Genomic DNA, 24,467 nt, shown 5'->3' with positions numbered 1-24,467 from the left:
GCACCTTACTCACCAGGAAAAAAAAAAATAATCATAAAGACTGCACTTCTCATTCAAGCCCCTGCATGATTTGGTACTGACCTTTCCTGAAATACTCCTCCTCCCAAGGGAGCTGTCTCAGCAAACCCAATGTTTGTATTCTGTGTTTTTAGAATTTACCTTTTTGGGGGTTATGATTATAAAATATACACAAATAAATTATGTTCCTGTATACCAACAAAGGTGTTTTGGCATTAAACACAAAGATGTTTATTGCACCAACATAGCTTACAGTGAAAATTAAAACCAATCTACATGGCCAATCATGACAGATGTGGTAAGAATAAAGGACTTCTATTCTTTAAATTAGCATTATAGAAAGCCACTAAAATGGGGTAAGAACCCATGACATGGGAGCATTTGACTCCCCACAATAGGAATACCTAAAGGAAAATAGAGTCTATTTTTCTAAGGACTCCTGGGCAAAATAATAATAATGTAGACTAATCAAGTTTCACATTTATTTATAAAGTTTCCAGTTTTTGACAGCCCTTTCTTGAAGCAGCCCCTGATAGCAGCTGACAGAGTGAAAAATATAATGGGTGTGGAATCAGAAACCATTAATTCAAAGTGGGCCCTGGGACTTCATTGTGCCCACCTATGAAGTGGGGAGGCTTCTGTTCACTGTGAGGAGCTACACAACTGGTAGCTGGTAGCGTCCCCCCTACTGGGTCTCTCCTGATGATCTTTTGGTGAGGGAGCAGCAGCATTAGGGGCTTTCTTGCAAGCATAGAGTGAGGGCAGCTTCACTCTTGTCTGGCAGAAAAGGGGGCGAATCATTGCCCTGTTTGAGCTTGCAGGCCCACCAGCTTCTTCCTTAACTTGAATCAAACTGATTAGCAGGCCATGTGTGGTGCCTCACACCTGTAAGCCCAGCACTTTGGGAGGCCAAGGCATGAGGATCAGTTGAGGCCAGGAACTCAAGACCAGCCTGGGCAACATAGTGAAACCCTGTCTCTATAAAAACAAAAATTAAAAAAAAAAAACAAAAAACAAAAACCTACCCAAGTGTGGTGGCACACACCTGCAGTCCCAGCTACTCAGGAGCTGAGGTAGAAGAACTGCTTGAGCTCAGGAGGTTGAGGCTGCAATGAACCATGATTGCGCCACTGCACTCCAGCCTGCGCAACAGAACAAGATTCTGCCAAAAAAAAAAAATAAATAAATATTAGAAATATACCTATGTATTGATTTGCAGCAATCTGTCCACATGGTGGCAGGAGTGAAGAGGCAGGAACCTGCCATGGGCTCCCCCTGGAGTTCTGCCATATTTGTGGCTTCTGCTGAACCAAAATATTAGAATTAGGCCTAAGAGCAATGATGGTAACAGCCACGTGCACCTCTGGGGTTTCTCATGCTTTAGCAACCATTTAAAGGACCATTTTCATCTCTGGTAAATGAACAAGACAATTACTATTTCCACAGGAGGCTGCTACCACCAAATGCTCTTACAATTATTTAATTCAACTGGACATGCTGGTGGAAACCACCATGGAAAGACTTCAGCTCTGTGTTGAAACACTAAACCTGGGAATTTGTCCTCCAGGGCCATATAGAAACTGGATCAGTATCTGAGCATCTGAGTTTTCTTTTTAAGCCTTTCACTTAGAATCATGTACAATGTCTAAGAACTGTGGCTTTCAAAATTTTTAAGCAGCAGAATGTTTTTCTCTCAAATGAAATCTCGTCTGGAACTTGATGTACATATCAAGTAAATAAATGGTAACTACTTTTTATGCATTTAAAAAATAATTTCTAATGAATAGAAATTTTTACAAGGTCAATCAGTGACAATAATGAGGTTGTTTTAACAGAAAAGATTAAGTCAGGAATTGTGGATGAGTTGCATTTTTTGGTATACACTTCAGCATCTGACTTCTGTGTTTTGTTTTGCTTGAATTATATTAATAATGGACAATAATATTTCAGCACTGCTCTGAGTGTTTCAGACATGTTAATTCATTTAACTCTTAACTCTCTGAGATACTATTATTCCCAGGTGAGAAAATTGAGGCCCAAAGAGCAAGACATGGCCTAAAGTCACACAGCAAGCCAGAACTGGGCTTCAAATCTACTCAGCCTTGTCCCATACTCTATGAACTAAATAATGATTTTCTTTCACTGCTTCAATTAAAAGCCTGCCACATATATATATATATATATATGGTTGTAATTAATAACTTTTTAATTGCCTGCCTTGCAAGCTCAGACTATTCTTTAATTAAACTTGGAAAGGAGAAGACGTTTCATTCCAAGCTCTAAACAAAAAATAAATTTAAAAAACAACCTAACATCAAAAGGACCCCCATTAGGGCTCAGGAAACAATTTGAAAATTCCTGACCTAGAGCAGGAGGGCCATCTTGAAGGGCCAATCAGCCTGTCAAAACCCACATGTGAAGGATCCTCAGGGGGTAGTAGAGACAAAAAAACAGTGGCTGGCATTTTACCAAATGGAAATCTCTAGTCTCTGGCACTACCAATATTCCCCATTACAAATCTTCCAGCTGGTAAACAGAATGATGCCACTGACATTTAATTGAAATGTCAGCACATTTAGAAAGAGCCCTGATGAAACTGCCAAGTTAAAGTTATTGCTGATGACTTAAGCTAAATAGAAACAGAAAATCACCATGAACACCCCCCACCTCCCACCCCCGCACTATAATATCAGACGGAGAGAAAGCAGAGAGCTTAGCTGTCCAAGAAAAATTTACAGATAGTTTTTAAATGGAGTTTTATTCTAGCTATGAAAAACTACGGGGTAATTGGAAAACACTTGTGAAGGTAATCAGGTCTGAGACAGGCCAATGCCCATGTAAATCAATTCAACAAGCATACATTGATTAAATTGCCTTTGGATAGTAATATTGCCTTACATTTATTTGCATAGTTTACAGTTTATAGAGGCTACTGTAGATGGCAGAAATGGCCCAGTTCTTCACCACTCTCTAATCCTCACCTTATGCCACTGTAACTTTGTCACACCATCTCACTCTGTTGCTGGGCTTAACCATGTGATTTGTTTTAGCCAATGGGATGTTAGGAGATGTACCATCGGAGAGGCTAAAAAAGCACTTACGTGTTTCCATTCATCCTTGCCCTATATATTGCCATTAGAAAACATGCCCGTGGAATAGAACCAAGGCATCCCATTGTTCCAGCCTAAGGACATCCTAGGTCAGCAATAGCTAGCTAGCTAGCTCACTTCCAAGCATACACGCAAGCCCAGCCCATATCAGCAGACACATTTAGTTGACCTGCAGCTGAGCATAATCACATATGCAAGTAGAGTTAGGAACAGCCAAGCCCAGATCAGCTGAAGCCCAGTCTCATGAGCTAATTCAATGAGTCCTCTTGTATGCCACTGTGGTTTTGAGGGTTTTCTTCAGCATCATGAATGTGATAACAGATGTCTGGTGAAGAGACTTGCCTTGAATGGCCTCCTTTGTCCGCTCCTTGGGGAAGGTGGGACAAGGCTTACTTCTCCCATCTTATAGATGAGAACACTGTGATTCACACAGGTTAAGTGGATAGCCTTGATTCCCACAGCTGCTGCTTCTCACGCCCGTTCTCTGCTCATGTGTAAGTCATGAAGCTCCTCTGAAAGACTTAGGCAACAGCATTAACCTAGCAGCTGAATCCTCTTTTTTTTTCTTTTAGATCGAAACGTTAGGTTTTATCATTTGAAAGCACAGAGGGAGAGCACAAGTCTCAGAAGTCTCTGAGCCCAAAAGGCAGGAACTTCACAGCATTTGGCTCTGCAAACTCCCTCCTGTGCCTGCTCACCCTGGGATACCTCCCTCCTGGCCTGGTTCCACTCTGCTTTGAAGAGATAGCTGATCCAGGCCATGTCAGACATGGGTTTCTCTCACCGTCTCTGGCTGATTCCACTCGCCGGCGTTCTTCAAATGCTGCTAGGTAGGAAAACCATGGGGAAGTTATGATGAAATGATCAAAGATACATTTTTTGTTCTTGCAGCAGCTCACTTTAAAAACCTACTTACCTTTTAATTTCCCTTACTGAAGCCCAGACTCACATAAGGTCCTTTATAATCTGTATTGACCTACATTTCAGCGTCACCACTGCCGCCTGCCCCTGTAACATTCTCTGTTTCAGAATCAGAAATGTTTATCTCTTCCAGGGACATTTTGGATTTTTGTTCCTACTCATACTCCTGATTCTGTTTAGAATTCTCTTCTCTTCCTTTTCCTCACCTGGTGAACCCCTATTCTTTCTTGTATGATTACACTTCTCTAAAACGCTTTAAAGATCCACTTGCTTTGTGTGTTTGTTCATGCATTGCTGTGTCAGTACGAGCTGGTAAAGAGTCATGTGGCTGGCCTGGCTGCCGGGACCTGGAGCAGCATGGTTCACAGAGCATCGCTGGAAATCTGTGGGGAAAGATTAGACTTTTTTCTCCTCTTGGGTTGTGCCCATGTTAAGTGTGAAATATGATGGGTCCCAAAGAAATGTGCTTTAAAAGTTCAGAGGGAGGCCAGGTGTAGTGGCTTACATCTGCAATCCCAACACTTTGGGAGGCCAAGGCAGGCAGATCACTTCAGGTAGGAGTTTAAGACCAGCTGGCCAGCATCAGGAAACCTATCTCCACTAAAAATACAAAAATTAGTTGAGTGTGGTGGTGTGGGCCTGTAATCCCAGCTACCCGGGAGGCTGAGGCATGAGAATTACTTGAACCTGGGAGATGGAGTTTGCAGTAAGCCGAGATAGCGCCACTGCACTCCAGTCTAAAAAAAAAAAAAAAAAAAAAAAAGCAAGTTCAGAGGGTTCAGAGGGAGAGATAGGGTCACTTCGTTTTAGAAACAGGTAGGTCTGACCAGACCTATTTACTTTAAGTGAGTCTTTTTCTTTCAATGTTGGTTTTTCTTTTCTTTTTTAAAATTTTTTATTGGTACATAATAGGTGTATATATCTATAAAGTACATGAGCTAGTTTGATACAGGCATGCAATGTGTGAGAATCACATTAGGATAAATGGGGTATCCATCACCTCAAGCATTTTTCATGTCATTGTGTTCTAAACATTCATACTCTTTTAGTTATTTTTAAACATACAATAAATTATTGTTGCCTATAATCACCCTGTTGTACTATCAAATATTAGATCTTATTCATTCTATCTAAATAACCATATTTTTATACCCATTAACCATCTCCATTCACCTGCAGCTACCCTTCCCAGCCTCTGATAACCGTCAATCTACTCTCTATCTCCTTGAGTTCATTTGTTTTAATTTTTAGCTCCCACAAATAAGTGAAAACATGTGAAGTTTGTCTTTCTGTATCTGGCTTATTTCATATGACATAATGTCCTCCAGTTGCATACATGTTGTTGCAAATGACAGACTATCATTCTTTTTTATGGCTGAATAGTACTCCATTGTGCATACGGACATTTTCTTTGTCTATTCATCTGTTGATGTGGAAACTTGGGTTGCTTCCAAATCCTGACATTGTGAATAGTGCCGTGATAAATATGGGAGTGCAGATATCTCTTCAATATAGTGATTTTCTTTCTTTGGGGTATATACCTAGCAGTGGGATTGCTGAATCAATGGTAGTTCTATTTTTGGTTTTTTGAGGAACCTCTGTACTGTTCTCCATAGCAGCTGTACTAATTTACATTCTGAGCAACAGAGTATGAGGGTCTCCTTTTCTCCATATCCTTGCCAGATTCATTGCCTGCCATTTGGATAAAAGCCATTTCAACTGGAGTGAGATGATATCTCATTGTAGTTTTGGTTTGCATTTTTCTGATGATCAATGATGTTGGGCACCTTTTTATATGTCTGTTTGCCATTTGTATGTCTTCTTTTAAGAAATGTCACCAGGCACAGTGACTCACACCTGTAATCCCAGCACTTTGGGAGGCTGCGGTGGGAAGATCACCTGAAGTCCAGCCTGGCCAAGTCCAGTCCAGTTCAAGACCAGCCTGGCCAACATGGTAAAACCCCAGCTCTACTAAAAATAAAAAAAATTAGCTGGGCATGGTGGCAGGTGCGTGTAATCCCAGCTACTCAGGAGGCTAAAGCAGAATAATCACTTAAATGCCAGAGGTGGAGGAAGTGAGCCAAGATTGCACCACTGCATTCCAGCCTGAGTGACAGAGTGAGACTCTATTTCAAAAGAAAAAAAAAAAAAAAAAAAGAATGCCTATTCAGATATTTTACCCATTTTTAATCAGATTATTAGATTTTATTTTCTGTTGAATTGAGTTTCAACCAAAATATTTATTTTGATTATTAATCTTTTGTCAGATAGTTTGCAAATATTTTGTCCTGTTCTGTGGGTTGTCTCTTCATTTTGTTGATTTCTTTCTTTGCTGTGCTGAAGTTTTTTTAACTTAATGTGATCTTATTTGTCCATTTTTGCTATGGTTGCCTGTGCTTGTGGGATATTACTCAAGAAATCTTTACACAGACCAATGTCTCAGAGAGCTTCCCCACTGTTTTCTTTTAGTAATTTTATAGTTTGAGATTGCAAATTTAAGTATTTAATCCATTTTGATTTGATTTTTGTATATTATGAGAGATAGAAGTCTAGTTTCATTCTTCTGCATATGGATATCCAGTTTTCCTGGCACCATTTATTGAAAAGACTGTGCTTTTCCCTAGTGTATGTTCTTCGCATCTTTGTCAAAAATGAATTCACTGTAGATGTATGGATTGTTTCTGGGTTCTCTATTATGTTCCATTGGTCTGTGTGTCTGTTTTTATGCTAATACCATGCTGGGTTTTGGTTACAATAGCTCTGTAGTATCATTTGAAGTCAGGTAATGTGATTTTTCCAGTTTTGCTCTTTTTGCTTAGGATGGCTTTGGCAATTCTGGGTCTTCTGTGGTTCCATATATATTTTAGGATTATTTTTCCAACTTTTGTAAAGACTGTCATTAGTATTTTGATAGGGATTGCTTTGAATCTGTAGATTGCTTTGGGTGGTATGAACACTTAAAAATATTAATTCTTCTCATTCATGAACATAGAATATCTTTTCATTTTTTGTGACTTCTTCAATTCTTTGCATTGATGTTTTATAGTTTTCATTGTAGGCACGTTTTATTTCTTTAAGTTTATTCCTAGGTATTTTATTTTGTTTGTAGCTTTTGTAAATGGAATTACTCTCTTGATTTCTTTTCAGATTATTCACTGTTGGCATGTAGAAATGCTACTGGTTTTTATATGTTGATTTTGTATCCTGTAACTTTACCAAATTTGTTTATCAGTTCTAATAATTTGAGTAGTTCTAATAATTTGGTATTTATTCCTCTTTAACTAAGCTTTTGGTGAAATTCAGCAGGGAAGTCATTGAGTCTTGGGCTTTTCTATGCTGGTAGACTTTTTATTGTGGCTTTGATCTATTACCTGTTATTGGTCTATTTAGGTTTTTGAATTTCTTCATGGTTCAATCTTGGTAGGCTGCATGCATTTAGAAATTTATCAATTTCTTCTAGATTTAATGATTTATTGACATATAGTTGCTCCTAGTAGTCTCTAATGATCCTTTGATTTTCTGTGGTATCAGTTGTACAGTTGTATTGTCCTTTTTCATTTTTGAATTTATTTATTTGGATTTTCTGTCTTTATTTTCAGTCTGGCTAAAGGTTTGTCAGCTTTATCTTTTCAAAAAAACAACTTTTCAGTTAGTTGATCTTTTGTACTTTTCATTTAATTTCATTTATTTCTGCTCTGATGATTATTATTTCTTCTACTAATTTTGGGTTTCATTTGCCCTTGCTTTTCTACTTCCTCAAGATGCATGATTAGGTTGTTTATTTGAAGTGTTTCTTCTCTTCTGATACAGGTACTTCTTGCTATAAACTTTCCACTCAGTACTGCTTTTGCTGTATCTCATAGGTTTTTGTATATTGTATTTCCATTTTCATTTAAGAAATTTTTTAATTTCCTTATTAATTTCTTCATAGACCCACTGGTCATCCAGGAGAAAGCCTATTGCTTAATTTCCATATGTTTTTATAGTTTCCAAAGTTCCTCTTGTTATTGATTTCTAGTTTTATTCTATTGTGTTCAGACAAGATATTTGATCTGATTTCAATTTTTAAAAATATTTTGAGATGACTTGTTTTGTGACCTAACAAATGGTCTATCCTTAAGAATGCTTCATGTTTGAGGAGAAGAATGTGTATTCTGCAGCAATTGGAGAAACTGTTCTGCAAATATCTATTAGGTCCATTTTGTGTATAGTGCAGATTAAGCCCAATGTTTCTTCATTGATTTTCTTTCTGGATGATGTGTCCAATGCTGAAAATGGAGTGTTGAATTCCCCAGCTATTATTATATTTTGGGTCTTTCTCTCTCTTTAGCTCTACTAATATTTGCTTTATGTATCTGAGTATGCCAGTGTTGGGTGCATAGACAATTGCAATTGCTATATCCTTTTGCTAAATTGATCCCTTTGTCATTATGTAATGATTTTCTCTGTCTCTTCTAATTTTTGTCTGAAAATCTATGTTGTCTAATATAAATATAGTTATTCCTGCTGTTTTTCAGTTTCTCCTTGCATGGAATGTCTTTTTCCATCCTTTTATTTTCAGTCTGTGTGTGTCTTTATAGGTGAGGTGTGTTTCTTGCAGGCAACAGATCATTGGGTCTTTTCAAATTTTTTTTTTTTTTTTTTTTTTTTTTTTACAAAAAATTCACTTAGCCACTCTGTGTCTCTTGATTGGAGAATTTAGTCCATTTATATTTAATGTTATTATTAGAAAGTAAGCACTTACTACTGCCATTTTCTTTTTTGTTTTCTGATTGTTTTGTGGTCTTCTCTTCCCTCTCTCCTTCTCTCCTTGATGAATCCCTTTCTCCCTCTTTCCCTCCATCTTTTCCTTCCTTTCTTCCTTTCTTTTTTCCTTACTTCCATACTTCCTTCCTTTTAGTGAAGGTGATTTTCCCTGTGGTATGTTTTAATTTCTTACTTCTTATTTTTTGTGTATCTGTTTTAAATTTTTTGATTTGAGGTTATCATGAGGCTTGCAAATAATGTCTTATAACCCATGATTTTAAACTGATAACACTGATTGCAAAAACAAACAAGCAAAGAGAAAACTAATAAAAACCCAACACTACATCTTTCCTGCTTTTTACTTTTTTGTTGTTTATATGTGTGTCTTATTATACTAGTCTTGAAAAGTTATTATTTTTGATAGGTTCATCTTTTAGTCTTTTTACTTAAGACATGAGTAGTTTACACAACACAATTACAGTGAAATAATATTCTGTGTTTGTGTGTGTGTACTTACTATTACCAATGAGTGTTGTACCTTCAGATAATTTCTTATGACTCATTAACATCCTTTTCTTTCAGGTTGAAGAACTCCTTTTAGCATTTCTATAGGATAGGTCTGGCATTGATGAAATCTCTCGGCCTCTATTTGTCAGAGAAAGTCTATTTATCCTTTGTGTTTGAAAGATATACAATTCTAGGATAAAAGTTTTTATTTTCATCACTATATGTCATGCCATTCTCTCTTAAACTATATGGTTTCCACTGAGAAGTCTGTTGTCCAGTGTATTGAAACTCCTTTGTATGTTATTTCTTTCTTTTCTCTTGCTGCTTTTAGGATCTTTTCTTTATCCCTGACCTCTGAGAGTTTAATTATTGAATGTCTTGGGGCAGTCTTATTTGGGTAAATCTACTTGATGTTCTATATCCTTCTTGTACTTGAATATTGATATCTTTCTCAAGGTTTGAAAAGTTCTCTGTTACTATCCCTTAAATAAACTTTCTACCCCAATCTCTCTAATTCCTCTTTAAATTCAATAACTTTTAGATTTTTTCTTTTAAGATAATTTTCTAAATCTTGTAGGCATGCTTTATTTCTTTTTGTTCTTTTTTCTTCTGTCTCTTTTGACTGTGTATTTTCAAATAGCCTGTCTTGAAGCTCACTAATCCTTTCTTCTGCTTGATCAGTTCCGTTTTTGAAAGACTCTGATGTATTCTTCAGTATTTCAATTGAATGTTTCAGCTCCAGAATTTCTGCTTGATTTTGTAAAAATTATCTCACCTCTTTGTTAAAGTTTTCTGATAGGATTCTGAGTTCCTTCTTTGTGTTGTCTTGAATTTCTTTGAGTTTCCTCAAATGGCTATTTTGAATTATCTTTCTGAAAGATCACACATCCCTGTCACTCCAGAATTAGTCCCTGATGCCTTATTTAGTTTGGTGAGGTCATATTTTTTTGTATGGTCTTGATGCTTGTGAATGTTCATCAATGTCTAGGCATTGAATATTTAGGTATTTATTGTAGTCTTTGCACTTTGAGCGTGTTTGTGACCATCCTTCTTGAGAAGGCTTTTTGTGTATTCAGAGGGAATTGAATGTTGTCTTTGGTCACTGTAGCCATATTTGCATTAAGAGGCACTCCAAGCCCAATGCTATGACTCTTGAAGACTTGTAGAGGTACCACCTTAGTGGTCTTGAGTAAGAGCTGAGATAATTCTCTGGATTGCCAGGCAGAGACCCTTGTTCTCTTCCCTTACCTTCCCCAAACAGAGTTACTCCGTATCTCTGTGCTGAGCTGCCTGACACTGGGGGAAGAGTAACACAAGCACCCTTTTGGCCACCACCATTGGAACTGTGCTGAGTCGGATTAGAAGCTGGCATAGCACTAGATGTTACTCAAGGCCTGTGGCAACCAATGCCTGAATACTGTCAGTGTTCACTCAAGGCCCAAGGGCTCTTTAGTCATCAGGTGGTGAATCCAGCCAGGCTTGTTTCCTTTCCTTCAGGGTGACAAGCTCCCCCTTGGCCCATGGTAGGTTCAGAAATACCATCTGGGAGTCAGTGCTGGAGTCAGGAACCTTAGGAATCTCCTTGATGCTCTATTCCCCTGCAGCTAACCTGGCACTCACAGAATAAAATAAAGTCCTTCCTACTCTTTCCTCTCCTTTTCTCAAGCAGAGGAGTCTTTTCACCATCCCACCACCGCCCCAGCCCTGCAGCAAGTACTGCCTGGCTACTGCTGATGTTCACTCAAGGCCCAAGGGTTCTTCCGTGAGCTTGTGGTAAATGCTGTCAGGCCTTGGTCTCTTCCTTGAGGGCAGTAGGCTCCCCTGTGGCACAGGGTCGATCCAGAAATGCCATCCAGGAGTAAGAGAGAAGTCAGTGGGGGAGGTGCTACATGCCTTTAAACAACCAGATCTCATGAGAACTCACTCACTACTGTGAGGACAGCATCAAGGGGATCAGTGCTAAACCGTTTATGTGAAGCCACCCTCATGATCCAATCACCTCCCACCAGGCCCCACCTCCAACACTGGGAATTACAATTGAACATGAGCTTTGGGTGACAACACAGATCCAAACTATATCATGAGTCCTAAATACCTGCTCCCTGGAAGCCTTCACAGGTACTCCTAGGTAAGATAAATTCCAAATTCTAGCCAGGCATGGTGGCACATGCCCATAGTCCCAGCTCAGAAGGCCGACCTCTGAGTTAGAGGCCGCAGTAAGCTATGATTGTACCACTGCGCTCCAGCCTGAGTGACAGAGTGAGACCCTGTTAAAAAAAAAAAATCCAAATTCCTCCAGCTTATTAAATTTATTGTAAGTGCCTCTTTATACTGATCTAGCTCCTTCACTTGCTGTGAGCTCATCAATGACAAATGTCCTGTTTTGTTTACCAGTGTATTTCCACATCTTGCCACCAACCTCCTCATCCCCCACTACAAGTGCCTCTTTAAGAGCTTGGCACATATTTGAAGCTCAATATAAGGGAAGACTAAAACAAGCTATGAGGCATTAGACTCCCAGAGGTCCTTATGGGAAGTAAAGGCACCTCCTCAGAGTCTTTGGTGAGTTCTCCTGAGAAGCTTGGAGTACAGTAGAAATGGTGTAGGTTGTACAGTCAGAAGACCCTAGGAATGTCTTTCAACCTCATTGGTCCTTAGCTTCCTAATCTGTAAAATGGAGGAGTTATACAGTATCATCTAGTATGATCATTTTAAAAAGAGTTTACTTTTTTAATGTGTTATGGGGAGAATGGCAGCCATGTGTATTTTAAAAAGCTTTCACCACAAAATTTTGATGTACTAACCCATCCCCTATATGAGACTCTCTGGTCTAGGTCTGAAGAAAAGAGAGTTGGGTTGGAATGGAGGAGTACATGGATTTCTGGGAGAACTCAGAAGCTCCAGATAGTGAGTGTAAGTAGTGAATTTGACTCCCAGAAGAAGGATGAGGAGAGGAAACATGAGAGGACAGGATAGTAGTGAAGGAAGGTCACAGCTGGGTCTCATTATTTTCAATAAAGCTCAAAGATAAATACTAGGGAAAAGCCATGAAGATCTCATTGTGGTTGTTTTATGGATCCTATCTGTTTCTGTGGGTTTCCATAGTCCAAATTCATGGAATTGTCAGAAGAATGTGAAAGCATGCCTAGGATGACAACTTGGGAAGAATTTGGGGTAGGGAGAAGCTGTGCAGGTGCTTTTATTCTGCACTGTCCTTGTGGGAAAAGATAATCCAAAATTGAAAAATGAGGGTGGCAGTTGAGCAGGAGACTAGTAGGCCTATCATCTGCTGTGCAGGAGGAAAGGCATGTGAGTACACTGACAACCAAAAGAAAGCCCCAGAGAGGGGCCCCAGGAAGATTTTCGGGAGATGCTCTGTCTCCTGGCCTCCCACATTGATTTAGCCAAGGTCTTCATCATATCTTTCCTGGACTGTTACAGGAATCTCTTCACTGATCTCTGTACTATCGATTATTGTTTTCCTTTCCATCTACCACCAAAGTTATCTTTTTCCTCCTCTGCTTTTATAGATGTATTGAAAAGTATAATCATATATACATTTATAGATATACATACATATGCACATATACAGATATTGGTCCTAATTACTTTATTAAAAAGCGATTGAATTATAGTTTTCTGTATCTCTCTTTTCTCATCCAATGAAATCTACAAAGTTCTCTCTAGGTCTCCTGGGAATTCTCCAATTCATGCTTTTTTATGGTTAAATACTATTCTGCAGTGTATATATACCACAGTGTATTCAGTTTGGGGCCTCTATAAACATCAATAACCAGTTCAGCAACAATATACATATATTTCTATCTTTAGAAACTGCTATTTTTATTTATATGGGATAAGTTCACAGAAGTAGGTTTGCTAGATCAAAGGATATGTGTACTTTGAATATTATTAATAATAGATGTCACTGGCTAGCTTTCAAAATAGCTAAGTACATAACTATTCCAACCAGAAGTGTATGAGAGTATGCTTTATTCCCCCACATTCCTGCCAGCAATAGATAATGATAGTTCTTGTTTTATTTTTGTCAGTCTGGTGGGTACAAAAAGATCTTTCATTGTTATTTTAATTTGGATTTCTATGACTGTCAGTGAGTTGAGCATATTTGATGCCATTTGCATATGCCCTATGAAGTGTATTTTGATATAATTTGTTCTATTTATTGTGGTTTAGTCATTTTGTTAATTTATAATTTATTTCCATAGTAGAGAAATTATTTAGCTACGATCAGAATTATAAACATTTTAATAAAACTATTGTTTATCTTTGTTATATCCTTTATTCAAAAACATATAAACTAAATTTTTATTGAGACATAATTCACATACCATAAAATTCACCCTTTTCAGTGTACAAATTCATTGGTTTTTAGTATATTCACAATGTTGTACAACCATCACCACATTCTAATTCCAGGATATATTCAACACCCTAAAGGAACCCTGTACCTATTAGCAGTCACTTTCATTTCCCCATTTCCCCAGCCATTGACAACCACAAATATGCTTCTTATATGTATTTGCCTATTCTTGACAGTTACAATGTGTGGCCTTTGTGTCTGCTTCATTCACGTAGCATAGTGTTTCCAAGATTCATCCATGTGTCAAAACTTAATTCCTATTTATGGCCGAATAATAGTCCATTGGATGGCTATCTCATAGTTTATCTATTCATCAATTGATAGACAGTTAAGCACTTCTATCATTGGCCTGTTAGGAATACTGCTGCTATGAACATTTGTATATACGTTTTTGTACAAACATATGTTTTCAATTCTCTTGAGTATACACCTAGGATGGATCATACAGTAAGTCAGTGTTTAACTTTTGAGAAACTGCCAAACTAGTTATTTTCCAAAGAAGTTGTACCATTTTGCATTTTCATCAGCAATGTATGAGTATTCAAATTTTTCCATGCTTGTCATTGTCTGTCTTTTTTAGTGTAGCTGCATTAGTGGATATGAAGTAATATCTCATTGTGTTTTTGATTTGCCTATTGATTTTCCTACTATTAATGTTGAAATAATATTATCCATTTGTATATCTTATTTGAAGAAATGTCTGTTCAAATCCTCTGCCCATTTTTAAACTAGGTTGTCTTTTAAATGTTGAATTGTAATAGTTATTTATATATTATAGACAATATATATATTGCATTTATATAATTGCAAATATTTTCTCTAATTCTGTATGTTATCAATTCACTTTCTTGATAGTGTCCTCTGGAGCACCAAAGTTTCTAATTCAGTAAAGTCTAATATATCTATTTTTTTATTGATTGTGCTTTTGGTGTCATAGCTAAAAAACTACTGCTTAATCCAACATTATGAAGATTTATACCTACATTTTTTTCCTAAGACATTCATAATTTTAGCTCTTTAGGTCTTTGATCCATTGTGAGTTAATTTTTTTTTTTAATTTTATTGCATTTTAGGTTTTGGGGCACATGTGAAGAACATGCAAGATTGTTGCATAGGCACACACGTGGCAGTGTGATCTGCTGCCTTTCTCCCCATCACCCACATCTAGCACTTCTCCCCATGCTATCTCTCCCTAACTCCCCTCCCCGCACTGTCCCTCACCTATTTCCCCCCAACAGACCCTAGTGTGTAGTTCTCCCCTCCCTGTGTCCATCTGTTCTCATTGTTCGACACCCGCCTATGAGTGAGAACATGCGGTGTTTTATTTTCTGCTCTTGTGTTAGTTTGCTGAGAATGATGGTTCCCAGGTTCATCCATGTCCCTACAAAGGACATGAACTCGTCATTGTTTATGGCTGCATAATATTCTGTGGTGTATATGTGCCACATTTTTCCTGTCCAGTCTATCATCGATGGGCATTTGGGTTGTTTCCAGGTCTTTGCTATTGTAAACAGTGCTGCAATGAACATTTGTGTGCACATGTCCTTATAGTAGAATGATTTATAATCCTTTGGATATATACCCAGTAATGGGATTGCTGGGTCAAATGGAATTTCTATTTCTAGGTCCTTGAGGAATTGCCACACTGTCTTCCACAATGGTTGAACTAATTTACACTTCCTCCAACAGTGTAAAAGTGTTCCTATTTCTCCACATCCTCTCCAGCATCTGTTGCCTCCAGCTTTTTTAATGATCGCCATTCTAACTGGCGTGAGATGGTATCTCAATGTAGTTTTGATTTGCATTTCTCTGATGACCAGTGATGATGAGCATTTTTTCATCTTCTTGTTGGCCTCATGTATGTCTTCTCTTGTAAAGGATATCTGTTCATATCCTTTGCCCACTTTTGAATGGGCTTGTTTGTTTTTTTCTTGTAAGTCTGTTTTAGTTCTTTGTAAATTCTGCATATCAGCCCTTTGCCAGATGGGTAAACTGCAAAATTTTTTTTCCATTCTGTTGATTCACTCTAATGACTGTTTCTTTTTGCAGAAGCTGTGGAGTTTGATTAGGTTCCATTTGTCTATTTTGGCTTTTGTTGCCAATGCTTTAGGTGTTTTGGTCATGAAGTCCTTCCCTATGCCTATGTCCTGAATGGTTTTGCCTAGATTTTCTTCTAGGGTTTTTATGGTGTTAGGTCTTATGTTTAAGTCTTTAATCCATCTGGAGTTAATTTTAGTGTAAGGTGTCAGGAAGGGGTCCAGTTTCTGCTTCCTGCACATGGCTAGCCAGTTTTCCCAACACCATGTATTAAACAGGGAATCCTTTCCCCATTGCTTGTTTTTGTCAGGTTTGTAAAAGATCAGATGGTTGTAGATATGTTGTGTTGTCTCCGAGGCCTCTGTTCTGTTCCATTGGTCTATATCTCTGTTTTGGTACCAGTACCATGCTGTTTTGATTACTGTAGACTTACAGTATAGTTTGAAGTCCGGTAGTGTGATGCCTCCTGCTTTGTTCTTTTTGCTTCGAATTGACTTGGCTATGCGGGCTCCCTTTTGGTTCCATATGAAGTTTAACGTGTTTTTTTCCAGTTCTGTGAAGAAGGTCATTGGTAGCTTGATGGGGATAGCGTTGAATCTGTAAATTACTTTGGGCAGGATGGCCATTTTCACGATATTGATTCTTCCTAACCAGGAACATGGAATGCTTTTCTACCTGTTTGTGTCCTCTCTTATTTCGTTGAGCAGTGGCTTGTAGTTCTCCTTGAAGAGGTCCTTTACGTTCCTTGTTAGTTGTATTACTAGGTATTTTATTCTCTTTGTGGCAATTTTGAATGGCAGTTCGTTCTTGATATGGCTCTCTGTAAGTCTGTTTTTGGTATATGGGAATGCTTGTGATTTTTGCACATTGATTTTGTATCCTGAGACTTTACTGAAGTTGCTTATCATTTTCAGGAGATTTTGGGCTGAGACAATGGGGTCTTCTAGATATACAATCATGTCATCTGCAAATAGAGACAGTTTGACTTCCTCCTTTCCTATTTGAATACCCTTTATTTCTTTTTCTTACCTGATTGCTCTGGCTAGAACTTCCAGTACTATATTGAATAGGAGTGGTGAGAGAGGGCATCCTTGTCTAGTGGCAGATTTCAAAGGGAATGCTTCCAGTTTTTGCCCATTCAGTATGATATTCGCTGTTGGTTTGTCATAAATAGCTTTTATTATTTTGAGATATGTTCCGTCAATACCTAGCTTATTGAGGGTTTTTAGCATAAAGAGCTGTTGAAGTATGTCAAAGGCCTTTTCTGCATCAATTGAGATAATCATGTGATTTTTGTCTTTGGTTCTGTTTATGTGGTGTATTACGTTTATAGACTTGCGTATGTTGAGCCAGCCTTGCATCCCCTGGATGAAGCCTACTTGGTCATGGTGGATAAGCTTTTTGATGTGCTGTTGCAATCGGCTTGCCAGTATTTTATTGAAGATTTTTGCATCTATGTTCATCATGGATATTGGCCTGAAGTTTTCTTTTCTTGTTGAGTTTCTGCCGGGTTTTGGTATCAGGATGATGTTGGTCTCATAAAATGATTTGGGAAGGATTCCCTCTTTTTGGATTGTTTGGAATAGTTTCAGAAGGAACGGTACCAGCTCCTCTTTGTATGTCTGGTAGAATTCGGCTGTGAACCTGTCTGGACCTGGGCTTTTTTTGGGTGGTAGGCTCTTAACTGCTGCCTCAACTTTAGACCTTGTTATGGGTCTGTTCAGGGTTTTGGCTTCTTCCTGGTTTAGGCTTGGGTGGAGGCAAGTGTCCAGGAATTTATCCATTTCTTCCAGGTTTACTAGCTTATGTGCATAGAGTTGTTTGTAATAATCTCTGATGATGGTTTGAATTTCTGTAGAATCTGTGGTGATATCCCCTTTATCATTTTTTATTGCATCAATTTGGTTATTCTCTCTTTTATTTTTTATTAATCTGGCTAGTGGTCTGTCTATTTTGTTGATCTTTTTGAAAAACCAGCTCCTGGATTTATTGATTTTTTTTGAAGCAATTTTGTGTCTCTTTCTCCTTTAGTTCTGCTCTGATCTTAGCTATTTCTTGTCTTCTGCTAGGTTTTGAGTTTTTTTTATCTTGCTCCTCTAGCTCTTTCAGTTTTGACGATAGGGTGTCAATTTTTGATCTCTCCTTGCTTCTCATGTGGGCACTTATTGCTATATATTTTCCTCTAGAGACTGCTTTAAATGTGTCCCAGAGATTCTGGTATGTTGTGTCTTCATTCTCATTGGTTTCGAAGAACATCTTTATTTCTGCCTTCATTTCATTGTTTATCCAGTCAACATTCAAGAGCAAGTTGTTCACTTTCCATGAAGCTGTGTGGTTCTGAGTTAGTTTTTGAATTCTGAGTTCTAACTTGATTGCACTGTGGTCTGAGAGACTGTTTGTTATGATTTTTGTTCTTTTACATTTGCTGAGGAGTGATTTACTCCCGATTATATGGTCAGTTTTGGAGTAGGTGTGATGTGGTGCTAAGAAGAATGTATATTCTTTGGATTTGGGGTAGAGAGTCCTGTAAATGTCTATTAGATTAGCTTGGTCCAGGTCTGAGTTCAAGTCCTGGATATCCTTGTTAATTTTCTGTCTGGTTGATCTGTCTAATATTGACAATGGGGTGTTAAATTCTCTCACTATAATTGTGTGGGAGTCTAAGTCTCTTTGTAAGTCATTAAGAACTTGCCTTACATATCTCGAAGCTCCTGTATTGGGTGCGTATATATTTAGGATCGTTAGCTCTTCTTGTTGCATTGATCCTTTTACCATTATGTAATGTCCTTCTTTGTCTCTTTTGATTTTTGTTGCTTTAAAGTCTGTTTTATCAGAGATGAGAATTGCAACTCCTGCTTTTTTTTGCTCTCCATTTGCTTGGTAATTCTTCCTCCATCCCTTATTTTGAACCTTTGTGTATCCTTGCATGTGAGATGGGTTTCCTGAATACAGCACACCGATGGGTTTTGGCTTTTTATCCAATTTGCCAGTCTGTGTCTTTTGATTGGGGCATTTAGTCCATTTACATTTAGGGTTAATATTGTTATGTGTGAATTTCATACTGCCATTTTGGTGCTAGCTGGCTCTTTTGCATGTTAGTTGATGCAGGTTGTTCATTGTGTTGATGCTCTTTGCCATTTGGCATGTTTTTGGAGTAGCTGGTACTGGTTGTTCCTTTATATGTGTAGAGCCTCTTTCAGGAGCTCTTTTAAAGCAGGCCTGGTGGTGACGAAATCTCTGAGTACTTGCTTGTTTGCAAAGGATTTTATTTTTCCTTCACTTATGAAGCTTAATTTAGCTGGATATGTGATTCTGGGTTGAAAGTTCTTTTCTTTAAGGATGTTGAATATTGGCCCCCACTCTCTTCTGGCTTGTAGGGTTTCTGCTGAGATATCTGCTGTGAGTCTGATGGGCTTCCCTTTGTGGGTAACCCGACCTTTCTCTCTGGCTGCCCTTAGCATTTTCTCCTTCATTTCAACCCTGGTGAATCTGATGATTACGTGCCTTGGGGTTGCTCTTCGTGAAGAATATCTTTGTGGTGTTCTTTGTATTTCCTGGACTTGAATATTGGCCTGCATTGCTAGGCTGGGGAAGTTTTCCTGCATAATATCCTGAAGAGTATTTTCCAGCTTGGATTCATTATCTTCATCACATTCAGGTACAGCTATCAAACGTAGATTAGGTCTTTTCACATAGTCCCACATTTCTTGGAGACTTTGTTCTTTTCTTTTTACCCTTTTCTCTCCAGTCTTGCCTTCCCGTTTTATTTCATTGAGTTGATCTTCGACCTCTGATATCCTTTCTTCTGCTTGGTCAATTCAGCTGTTGAAACTTGTGCATGCTTCGCGAAGTTCTTGTGTTGTGTTTCTCAGCTCCATCAATTCACTCATATTCCTTTCTAAGTTGTCCATTCTCATTAGCATTTCATCAAATCTTTTTTCAAGGTTCTTAGTTTCTTTGCATTGGGTTAGAACATGTTCTTTTAGTTCACAGAAGTTTCTTACTACCCACCTTCTGAAGTCTGATTCTGTCATTTTATCACATTCATTCTCCATCAAACCTTGTTCCCTTGCCGGTGAGGAGTTGTGATCCCTTGTAGGAGGAGAGGTGTTCTGGTTTCAGGTGTTTTCATCCTTTTTGCGCTGCTTTCTTCCCATCTTTATGGATTTATCTACCTGTCGTCTTTGTAGTTGCTGACTTTCAGATTGGGTCTCTGAGTGGACGTCTAGTTTGTTGATGATGAAGTTATTTCTGTTTCTTAGTTTTCCTTCTAACAGTCTGGCCCCTCTCCTGTAGGACTGCTAAGGTTCACTCCAGGCCCTGCTTGCCTGGGGATCACCTGCAGCAGCTGCAGAATGGTAAGGGTTGCTACCAGTTTCTTCTTCTGCTATCTTTGTTCCAGAAGGATACCTGCCAAATGTCAGTCTGATCTCTCCTTTATGAGGTGACTCTTTGGATATACAGGGGTCAGGGAGCTGCTTGAGGAGACAGTCTGTCTTTTACAGAAGCTCAAGTGCTGAGCTGTGAGCTCCGTTGTTCATTCAGAGCTGCTGGGCAGGTATGTTTAGGTCTGCTGCAGCAGAACTCATAAACCGCTTTTTGTTCCCAGGTGCTCTGTCCCAGGGAGTTAGGGCTTTATTTATGAGTTTCTGTTGTGCTGCTGCCTTTGTTTTTTTCAGGGCTGCCCTGCCCAGCAAGGAGGCAGCCTGGTCACAGTCTGCCTACAGAGGCTTTGCTGAGCTGCTGTGGGCTCTGCCCAGCTGCCCTGTGAACTTCCCTGCAGTCTTGTTTATATGGGCGTAGTTAGGACTGCCTTGGCAATGATGGCCCACCTCTGTATTGACGGACTCTATCTGTAATGCCAGGTTGCCTCGGCAATGGCGGGTCGCCTTGGCAACAGCAGGCAGCCTCAGCAATGGCGGGTTGCCTTGGCAACAGCAAGCTGCCTCGGCAACAGCAGGCTGCCTCAGCAATGGTGGACTACCTCCCTATTGGTGGAGTGCCTCGGTAATGGTGGATGCCCCTGCCCCACAGAGCTGGACCATCCTGAGTTCAGCTGTGCTTGCTGTGAAACTCTCAATCCAGAGAGTTTCTGATTGCTGTTTTTTTGTGGGGGTGGGACCAGCTGAGCCTGATCACCTGACTCCCTGCCTCATAGCCTTTTTTTTTTTTTTTTTTTTTTTCTTTTTTATCCCAGGTGTTCCAGTCACCTGTTGAAAGGACGCAGGGATCTGTTTCCCATGTGGTGACCTACTGCGCCGGCTTAAACAGTGGCACTGAGATTCAAGGTGCTTTTTTTGCTCAGGAATCTCCTGGCCTGGCTTAGTCCCCTCTTTAATCAGATGAATGTGCGGCTCCCCGGGGCTCCAATCGCCAGCCAAAAGGGCAGCTGAACCAGTGTATTTTGTACAGAGAACTGCCAGCCGGGCCGCCGAAAAAGCAGCCGGGCAGGGCAAAGCAGCCCCACTGACCGAAAGAACTGGGCTGGCCAGAACAGTCTCGCTGGTGACCCGTGGGTCTCCTCCGCCTGGGAATCTCCTGGTCTGTGGGCTATAAAAATGCGGCGTCAACTCACTCTCTGTGCTTTCACTGGGAGCTGCAAGTCCAAGCTGTTCCTAAACGGCCATCTTGGATCGAACCTCCCGAGTTAATTTTTATGTAAATAGTGTTACGTAGAGTTGCAGCTTAATTCTTTTGAATGTGGATAGCCAGGATCATTTGCTGTCCAAGGATCATTTGTTGAAAAGGCCATTCTATCCATACTTTATTGTATTGACACCCTTGTTGAAAAGCAATTGAACAAAAACATGCGTGTTTATTTCTGGACTCTTGATTCTATCCTACTGATCTTATATCTATGCTTATAATAGTACCACAGAATCTTGAACACTATACTTTTGTAGTGAATTTTGAAACTGTGAAATAAAAGTCCTCCAACCGTATTCTTTTCCAAGATTGTTTTGACTATTCTGGGTAACTTGTATTACCATATGAATTTTAGTACAAGCTTATAAATGTTCACACAAAGAGCAACTGAGATCTCACCTACCCTATATGTAGATCAACTTGGGTAGTATTGCCATCTTAATAAGATTAAGAATTCTAATACATAAGCAAAGGATGTCTTTTCATTTTTTAGATCTTTAATTTCTTTCAAGGATATTTTGTAGTTTTCTGGGTGCAAGTCTTAAACTACTTTTGTTAAAATTATTCCTATGTATTTTATTCTATTTGATATTATAAATGTAATTATTTTCTTAGTTTCATTTTCAGATTGTTCATTGCCAGTATATAGAAATATAGTTTATTGTATATTAATTTTTTAAAATCCTTTAAGCTTGATGAACTTGTTTATTACCAGTGTTTGAGTAGATTACTTAGGACTTTTTGTATATAAGATCATGTCTCTGCAAATAAAAATACTTACTTTTTTTTCTAATCTGCATACATTTTTAAAAAATTGTCAAATTTCCAACCAGCACAGCAGTCCTAGCTAGAACTTTCACTCTATTTTATGTTGAATAGAAGTTTAATGTTGAACAGGAGTGGCAAAAGAAGACATATTATCTCATTGCTGATATGATGTGAAAGATTTCAGACTTTTATAATTAAGTATGATGTGAGATATAGATTTTTTCATAGATGCCATTTATCAGATTGAAGAAGTTTTATTTTATTCCCAACTTGCTTTTATCATGGGAAGGTGTTAGACTTTCTCAAATGCTTTTCTTGGGACTTCCACCAAGATGGCTGAATAGGAATAGCTCCAGAGCCCAGTTCCCAGTGAGAGTGACAGAGAAGGCAAGTGATCTCCTCATTTCCAACCGAGGTACCAAGTTCATCTCAATGGGACTGGTTAGACAGTAGGTGTAGCCCAAGGAGGGGAGACTGAAGCAGGATGGGGCATTGCCTCAACCAGGAAGTGCAAGGGGCCAGAGAACCCCACTCCTAGACAAAGGAAGCCATTAGGACACTAATGGCTTTTCTGGACACTCCAGCACTCTGGCTTAGATGCTGCACTTTCCCATGGTCTTTACAACCCACAGACCAGAAGTTTCTTGCTGATGCCTACAGACCCGGGTTTCCAGCACAAAACTTGGAGGCTGTTTTAGCCAGCACCAGGAACATCAGCAAGACAGAACCATTCATTCCCCTGAGAAAAAAAGGGGAACTGAAGGCAGGGAGCCAAGTGATCTAGCTCAGTGGGTCCCACCCTCACAAAGACCAGCAAGTTGAGACCCACTGGCTTGAAATTCTCACAGCCAGCACAGCAGTTTGAGCTCCACCTGGGATGATGGAGCTCACTGGGGGAGGAGTGTCCCCCATTACTGAGGCAATTCTAACCTAGTTTATATAAACAAAATCACAGGGAAGTTTACATAGCAGCTGGGCAGAGCCCGCAGCAGCTCAGCAAGGCCTCTGCAGGCAGACTGTGACTAGACTCTCTTCTTGCTGGACAGGGCATCTCTGAAAAAAGGCAGCAGCCCATCAAGGACTATAAATAAAGCCTCACCTTCCCAGGACACAGCACCTGGGAAAAGGGGTGGTTGTGAGTTCCACTTCAGCAGACTTAAACATTCCAGCCCAGCAGCTCTGAAAGTAGCAACAGAGCTCCCAGCACAGCACTTGAGCTCTGATAAGGGACAGACTGCCTCCTTAAGTGGCTCCTTGACTCCTGTATATTCTGAGAGACACCTCATACAGGAGAGCTCTGGCTGGCATCTGGTGGGTACCCTTCTGGGACAAAGCTACCAGAGAAAGGAACAGGCAGCAATCCTTGCTGTTCTGCAGCCCCCATGGGTGATTCCCAGGCAAGCAGGGTCTGGAATGGACCTCCAGCAGTCCTGCAGCAGAGGGGCCTGTTAGAAGGAAAACTAAAAAACAGAAATATCTTCAACATCAACAGAAAGGACATCCACTCAGAGACCCTATCAAAAAGTCATCAATTTCAAAGACCAAAGGTAGATAAATCCACAAAGATGGAAAGAAATCAGCACAGAAAAGCTGAAATCACCAAAAACCAAAACACCTCTTCTCCTCCAAGGGATCACAACTCCTCACCATGAAGGGAATGAAACTAGATGGAGAATGAGTTTGACAAATTGACAGAAGCAGGCTTCAAAAGGTGGGTAGTAACAAACTTCTCCAAGCCAAAGGAGTATGTTCTAACCCAATGCAAAGAAACTAAGAACCTTAAGAAAAGGTTAGGCAAAATGCTAACTAGAATAAACAGCTTAGAGAAGAACATAAATGACTTGATGGAGCTGAAAAACACAGCATGAAAACTTTACAAAGCATACACAAATTTAAATAGGTTAATTGACCAAGAAGAAGAAAGAATACCAGAGATTGAAGATCAACTCAATGAAATGAAATAAGAAGGCATGATTAGAGGAAAAAGAGTTATAAGAAATGAACAAAGCCTCCAAGAAATATGGGATTATGTGAAAAGACCAAATCTGTGTTTGATCAGTGTACCTGAATGTGACAGAGAGAATGAAACCAAATTGGAAAACACTCTTCAGGATATTATCCAGGAGAACTTTCCCAACCTAGCAAGGCAGGACAACATTCAAATACAGAAAAGACAGAGAACACCACAGAGATATTCCTCAAGAAGAGCAACCCCAAGGCACATAATCTTCAGATTCACCAGGGTTGAAATGAAGGAGAAAATGCTAAGGGCAGCCAGAGAGAAGGGTTGGGTTACGCAGAAAGGGAAACCCATCAGATTCACTGTGGATCTC

General features: G+C 39.3%; 1 long non-coding RNA gene across 1 annotated transcript in view; it reads left to right on the top strand.

Moving 5' to 3' along the window:
• Positions 1-3,559: 3,559 nt before the first annotated feature.
• LOC116524117 overlaps positions 3,560-24,467 on the top strand; it is a 48,466-nt gene continuing 27,558 nt past the window's right edge. Inside the window, exon 1 of the long non-coding RNA XR_004257185.1 lies at positions 3,560-3,958. This is a non-coding gene — a long non-coding RNA (uncharacterized LOC116524117). The remainder of the gene's footprint in view (positions 3,959-24,467) is intronic.

Source organism: Sapajus apella, unplaced genomic scaffold (assembly GCF_009761245.1).
Source record: "Sapajus apella isolate SASKATOON/1434 unplaced genomic scaffold, GSC_monkey_1.0 scaffold44, whole genome shotgun sequence".
Classification (NCBI taxonomy): domain Eukaryota; kingdom Metazoa; phylum Chordata; class Mammalia; order Primates; family Cebidae; genus Sapajus; species Sapajus apella.
Note: the sequence above shows the minus strand (reverse complement) of the source record. Positions and strands in the feature narration are given on the sequence as shown.